The 7,024-nt window shown below is 41.6% G+C and overlaps 1 long non-coding RNA gene across 1 annotated transcript; it reads right to left on the reverse strand.

Moving 5' to 3' along the window:
• Positions 1-5,046: 5,046 nt before the first annotated feature.
• On the reverse strand, positions 5,047-6,430 carry LOC139029442 (uncharacterized). Its single transcript, XR_011481742.1, has 2 exons — positions 6,350-6,430; positions 5,047-6,227 (listed from the first exon to the last, which is right to left on the reverse strand). It is a non-coding gene; the product is annotated as an uncharacterized lncRNA (long non-coding RNA).
• Between the last annotated feature and the right edge of the window lie 594 nt (positions 6,431-7,024).

Genomic DNA, 7,024 nt, shown 5'->3' on the forward strand with positions numbered 1-7,024 from the left:
AGATTTTTACGATGTCTTTGGGGTGATAAAGCCTAAAGAGCATTCCAGATAACATGAGCTAATGGTTCTGTTCTATGCCGTACCAGGGAGAGACGGTTCCTTTTGGAGTGAGGGGGCCAGCCACTGGTCTTTACAATGAGAACTGTTGACACAGCAGTAACTGTCAGCTATGTTTTATAGATATCATTCATACAAATCTTAATCTTTGTGAACTGTTCCTAAGATCTGTGGTTCGTCAGTGTAAGTTGAGAGGGGTGTATCTTGGCTATAAAAGATCTTTGTACTTTTCTGGTGGTACTTCTCAATGGTTCATTAGAAATAGTGAATTGTTGAAAGTCAAATGCTATTGCAAAGCTTATTATTATTAAAGATGTAGTTTAAGTGTAACTCTCCTCATTTGGTAAAGCAGAAATATGCCACCACACTGATCAGATACGTTCCTAAAAACATATCTGTATGACAAAGTAATGCTAAAATTAAACACATACTTGTATACTTTATACTTGTAATCTGTTTAATATCATATTGCTGTTTATGTTTTCTTCATCTTTCTGCAATCTAACTTTTATATTCATATACAGTTTTAGAAGTCATTTCCAAAGTGATTTGTTTTGATGTAATTGATGTGTTGCGTTTCCTCTAGGGGTACATAACCACAAAATACCCACAAAATCTACTTTAATCATGATTCATGTGATCACTGTCTAATGAAGGCAGCACATTTCATACACATTTTGATTAAAAGGGCACCTAACCTAAGATCTGCTCTCAGAACTCACACTGCTAAACAGTACATTTCCATAACTTATTTATTTCAAATGTTTATTTACTAATATGAATTTAATCAATTGTTTCTGCTAATGGTTTTTAACCATGTGTGGTCTACACTGTAGCTTCCCTGGGTTTTCTCTACCTTCAACCCCTGAGGACAGGCTGAACATCTGGTGACAGTGCTGCTCTATTCTGGGACAAGCAGAACCACCCAACCCTGCCTATGCAAATCTCAGTTTCACTCCCACAACTCCAACTGATAACACAGCCACAAGTCAAGATTGCCTAGACAAATTAGCTTTTTGGTCTTAAATTTAAGGTGGGGTTTAGTCAGAATTATGACTTTATTTCTGTGTTAAGTAGTGATGACCCAGTTTCACTCTCTGAAATACCCTAGACTGGGACAGATGTGGAGAGAAGGGTTGGGCTGGTTTTAACTTCTATGGTTGATTGCTATCGATAACCGTATCTGCATTCCTAGTTGTATCTCATGGACTTGACTTTTCAACGACACTGCTCTGAGGTCTTGGAGTACCCTTGGTCATGCATCTTTTCTGATATGTCCATGTAGACAGGGCCGTTGTGGACAAAGTCTCTCAGCACCCTCTGAACCTCGTCCTCCCTCCAGATGTCAATGAGGGCCAGGGTCTCAGGATCCGACCACGAGCCTGGTGTGATCCTCTCAGAAGTGGTGTAGTTGTCCGCTTCTGTAGACTCTAAATACAAAACAGCCCAATAACATGAAAGTGTCCCTGTTTAGACTTGGCAAAGGAACTTGTGTTGAGGGGACGGCAACTACAGTAGAACCAGTAGTTAAATACATAACAAACAGGGTTCAATCTGACATAGCCATGCTGGGTGTCAATAGAAAGTTTGCCTAGTTTGAAATGAGCTGAACTTTTACCTTGAAGTGAGTCACTGTTTGATTCCTCTGTTATGTCATTGGTCAAGTCTGTCACCACTGTGCTGGTGGAGGGAGGCTGCCTCTCAAGATTTTGATCTAWAATATCGTAGAACTTCAAATTAACCTGCTCAGATCGAGATGAACTAGGAACAACATGGGTAGAGAGAGATTGCAAAATTAGAATCATAGCTGTAATCCAATTCACATTAGCAACATGACAAATGTATCAATAATAGAAACTGAAACGCAATGGTTACCTGATGGTTTCCTGACACTGCCGATAGCCGGCTTTCAAGCGCTTTATCCTGGTGTGGCACTGCTCTGCAGTTCTGTAATAACCACGGATGTTGAGCTTTTCCGAAATCTCGGAGTATATGTGACCATTGTGAGGGCAGCGCTTCAGGTTCTGCTGCACAGTGTCGTCTCCCCAGAGCTCCAGGAGGATCACCGTCTCGCCGTCTACCCAGGGGATATTCTTCCTGTCCTCTGGCACGCCCACTACAGCCTCTGGATGGATCAGAGTCAAAGGGAAAGAGTGTGTGAGAAAGATTGGCCCAATCCCAATCCGTCCACTCACCCTTATCCCTAAAGCCTTGCTGACTCCTCACAGATATCAAAGAATGAGTCAGATATGCTATGTTGAGTTTCTTCCCGGTCCTTCCATTCCCATACAGGGGTCTTCAAGTTGGTCTTATTATATTTTACTAGTGAAAGTATGGGGGATTGGAAATGATGCAGACAATTACATTGACGGAAGCCACAATTAGCTGCAATTTTGAAGTTGATCTACCCCCCCCCCCGTTTTGGATTATGCCCCCCCCCCACACTTCTAAAACCAAGGTTGAGCCCCTAATTATACTAGTAGTTCAGTACTATCAGTCCGTATTGTACTGTTGACCATGATGTCTTTCTGGTGGGTTGGCCTCTCCGGTCCAGTTCTAAATTGGTTTAGGACCAATTTAACCAGTTTCAAGTTTTTTGTCACCCTTGGTGAACTTAACTCAGAGAAAATACTTATCATATGTGGCGTTCCACAAGGTTCGATTTTGGGTTCGGTACTGTTCAGTTTATATAAGCATAGAGAGAGAATCTCACCACACATTTTAATTCATTGGCAATAAAGATAAAACACCAGGTAAAAAACCTAGATGTTATTTTCGATTCGGAACAAAATTTCGAATCACACATTAGGAATGTGATTAAAATGTTGCAGCACTGTCCTGACCAAGACCAGACCAGATGGAGAGCACACAGCACTGGCTGCCTGTGAATTCATTTTAAGATTGTTTTTTAAATCAATCCTTTATTGTGCACCACAATACATGTCAAACATGCTTTTAAGTTATGTATCCAGTAGATCACACAGTTCCTCTGGCACTGGCCTTTTAACCATCCCAAAGCCTAGTACCAAGAGGCATGGAGAGGCAGCCTTTAGTTACTATGCCCCCAGCCTCTGGATAGCCTGCCAGAGAGGGGACTGAAAACTTGAGGGGGACTGAAAATGTGGACATATTTAAAAGAGGTCTTAAAACACATATTTTTAGCTTTGCTTTTCCTTAGGGTGCTTTTTTGTTGTTCAGTTTGTGTCATTATTTTGTTTATATCTTATGTTTGTTGTGTAGTAAATATTTCAGCTTTTATTTGCATTGTTTTTTATTKGTTTTTTTCCTGTAAAGCACATTGTGTTGCATTCCGTGTTTGAAATGTGCCGTATAGATAAAGCTTGATTTGATTTGATTGTATTATACTAGTACTTCAGTACTATCAGTCCCTGTTGCATTATACTAGTACTTCAGTACTATCAGTCCCTATTGTATTGTATTAGTAATTTACTACTACCGGTTCCTATTGCAGGGGTGGGAAAACGTTTTGGCTCCAGGGCCACATTGGGATTTTGAAATTCCACGGAGGGCCGCATTTTTGGGGGGACCAATTCTTTGTTAAAATCGATTTGCAGGGTCCTCCCAAGTGGCGCAGCGGTCTAAGGCACTGCAATGCAGTGCTTGAGGCGTCACTACAGAGCCGGTTTTGATCCCAGGCTGTGTCACAGCTGGCCGTGACTGGAAGACCCATGAGGCGGTGCACAATTGGCCCAGCATCGTCCGCGTTAGGAGAGGGTTTGGCAGGCCGAGATTTCCTTGTCCCATTGCGTTCTAGTGACACCTGTGACGGACCGGGCGCAGTGCACGCTGACACGGTCGCCAGGTGTATGGCGTTTCCTCCGACACATTGGTGCGACTGACTTCCGGGTTAAGTGGGCATTGTGTCAAGAAGCAGTGCGGCTTAGCTGGGTTGTGTTTCGGAGGACGCACGGCTCTCGACCTTCGCCTCTCCCATGTCCGTATGGGAGTTGCAGCGATGAGAAAAGATTGTAACTACCTTCTTTTTTTAATGTCTCGCGGGCCAGATTGAAGTGTCCGGCGGGCCGGACTTTTCCCCCCCTTGCCCTATTGTATTATACTAGCACTTCAGTACTAGCACTTTCCCTACACTCTATTATATTATTTAGTAGTAGTAGCTGATCCTCCTCTCTCCACTCTTCCAGCTGGTCCCTCTGTCAGTTCCACAGTGTCTCTGCTCCCTCCTGTCCTCTGAGCAGCTCTCTGGGGGCTCGGCCACACTGGCCTGCCTGCTGAGTGGCTACTCCCCCCAGGGGGCGATGGTGAGCTGGGAGGTGGATGGGGCGGAGGTGACGGAAGAGGTCCTGACCACCACAGAAGAGGAGAAGGGCTGCCGCAACAGCCGCAGCAGCACCAGACCCTGAGCAAGGCACGCTGGGAAGAGGGAATGGTATACACCTGCAGGGTTACCTATTACGACACCAGTGATTCAGCCACCTTCCGGAGAAGTCACTGTAGTAATGACTAGAGACCGGAGAAGCCATTGTAGGAGGCTAGAGTCCCCACATGGTGCTGGTGAAGGAAACATTAGTGTTTTAGAGCTGAATGTTACAGTATACTAGTGAATAATATCAGTAGTGCTGTGTGCTGAATGAACTATTTTGTACATGTACATGTCTTCTTGACTCGGAGTTCAAATAAAGCTTGTTTTGATTAGAAAATAACCCAATAATTAATTGAATCATGATTCCAGTCATCACTATCTCATGAATAGGCAGAACATTTCATACTAATTTAGATTACTCAGCTTCTTTTATAATTTCAGCATTGTAGCATATAGCTACTCTCATGTTTTCAAACAGAATGAAAAGGGCATCTYATCCAACAAATACTCTACAACTGAATGATACTGTTATACTGTAGCACCAATACCAGTGATAATAGTTAGAGATATTTGATAATAAACCTTTAAGACTTTAAGATCTGCTCTCAGAAATCACACTGAAAAACAGTTACTTTCAATAACACATATTTATCATGTTTAATTCCTATGATTTTATTAAATGAGATGTTTTTTAAATGGTTTTCAACAATGTGTAGTCACATTTCTCCATTATATTTCCCCTGCTCTTCTCTACCTCCAACCTCCTGGGGACAGGGTGAACATCTGGTGACAGTGCTGCTCTATTCTGGGACAAGCAGAACCAACCAGCCCTGTCTTTGCAAATCTGTTTCACTTCCACAGCTACTAGTCTAGCAGTTGAACAGTTTTACTGCCTGAAATACCCTGGACTGGGCCAGATGTGAGGGAGTGGACTGGTTTTAACCTCTATGGTGGATTCAGGGAGGGAGACATTACAGATATGCCACCATGTAATTAATGACAGATAAAATGGATATTATACTTTATGATAACAGTGTATAGTGTGTCTCTACATAAATGTGTCATGTTTGAGCCCAGCATCATGTCTCATTCACAGATCTAACAGCTCATGAAAAGGGTTAATACATGCTAGATGATCACATCAAGAACTGGTGGTGAAGTGCATGTAGGGAATTGGTTTGGGGGGCTGATACTTTTCTTTTTACTTCTGTAGATCTTACTCTGCATATGGACTGGTATTGTCGTCCAAAACTACAAATAACTTGTATATACACTTTCAGTTCATGTCCAATATAACAAGTTACAACCATGATGATGATAATGATGATGACGACGTTGGAGAACGTGTGATTTGTATGATACTTTCTAACCATTTTCAAAGTTGACCTCCTCTACTGATCAGTGTTTCATGTCACTGTCTCTTCCCCCTCAGCACCTGCAGTAGGTCCCAGRTGTAGCAGTACAGTCACTGTGCAGTCTGACTGAGGGAGGTTTTTGTATGGCTCTCTATCACTGTGTGAACAATCCACTACTGTGGTAATTCTGACAGTAGTAATCTCCTGCATCTTCAGCCTGGACTCCACTGATGGTCAGAGTGAAGTCACTCCCAGATCCACTGTCACTGAATCTAGATGGAGTCCCAGACTGAAGTATTGTAGCACCGTAAATAAGGAGTTTAGGTTTCCTCCAGGTTTCTGTTGGTACCAGGCTAGGCAGGGATAAGAGCCATACACATCACTGCTGGTTTTACAGTTCAGAGAGACTGTCTGTTCAACATGAACAACTTTCACTGTAGGAGTCTGAGTCACAGTGTACTGTCCACTGGATTCTGAAACAAAGAGAAAAAAATAATTGTACATCACCAGGAATTAATAGCACATTCCGAACAAAATTTAAGTTTGCTCATTGCTTACTTTTTAGCATAAAAACATATAACTTTCTATTTTTTACCCTTCGTGTAGAATACAAAAATCCAGATGAATATGGTGATAGAAGTCATGGTTGTTGTGTGTTCTGTTGTCATGAAGGACAGCTCTCAGTCATGAAGTGTTAAACTCACAGGGCTATAAACACTCCCAGACCACTGAAGCATGTGCTGCCAATGCAAATTTTCCTATGTAAATAATATTCCTGGTAAGAATACATTCATAAGATTATACAGAAACAGACTCTTTTATAATGTTTTAAATACCTTATACTGTAAATCCGTGACCCAAGGTGATAATAGTCATAGCCAAAACTATCAGTCCTTATTGTATTATACTGTACAAGTACTGCAGCACTATCAATCCCTATTGTATTATACTAGTGCTTCAGAATGATCAGTCCCTGTTGTATTATACTAGTACTCAGTACTATCAGTCCCTATTGTATTATACTAGTACTTCAGTATTACCAGTCCCTATTGTATTATAATAGTACTACAGCATTATTAGTCCCTATTGTATTATACTAGTACTTCAGTATTACCAGTCCCTATTGTATTATACTAGTACTTCAGTACTATCCGTCCCTATTGTATTATACGAGTACTTCAGTATTACCAGTCCCTATTGTATTATAATAGTACTACAGCATTATTAGTCCCTATTGTATTATACTAGTACTTCATTAGTGTTTAAGAGA

This window comes from Salvelinus sp. IW2-2015, linkage group LG3, assembly GCF_002910315.2.
Source record: "Salvelinus sp. IW2-2015 linkage group LG3, ASM291031v2, whole genome shotgun sequence".
Taxonomy (NCBI): domain Eukaryota; kingdom Metazoa; phylum Chordata; class Actinopteri; order Salmoniformes; family Salmonidae; genus Salvelinus; species Salvelinus sp. IW2-2015.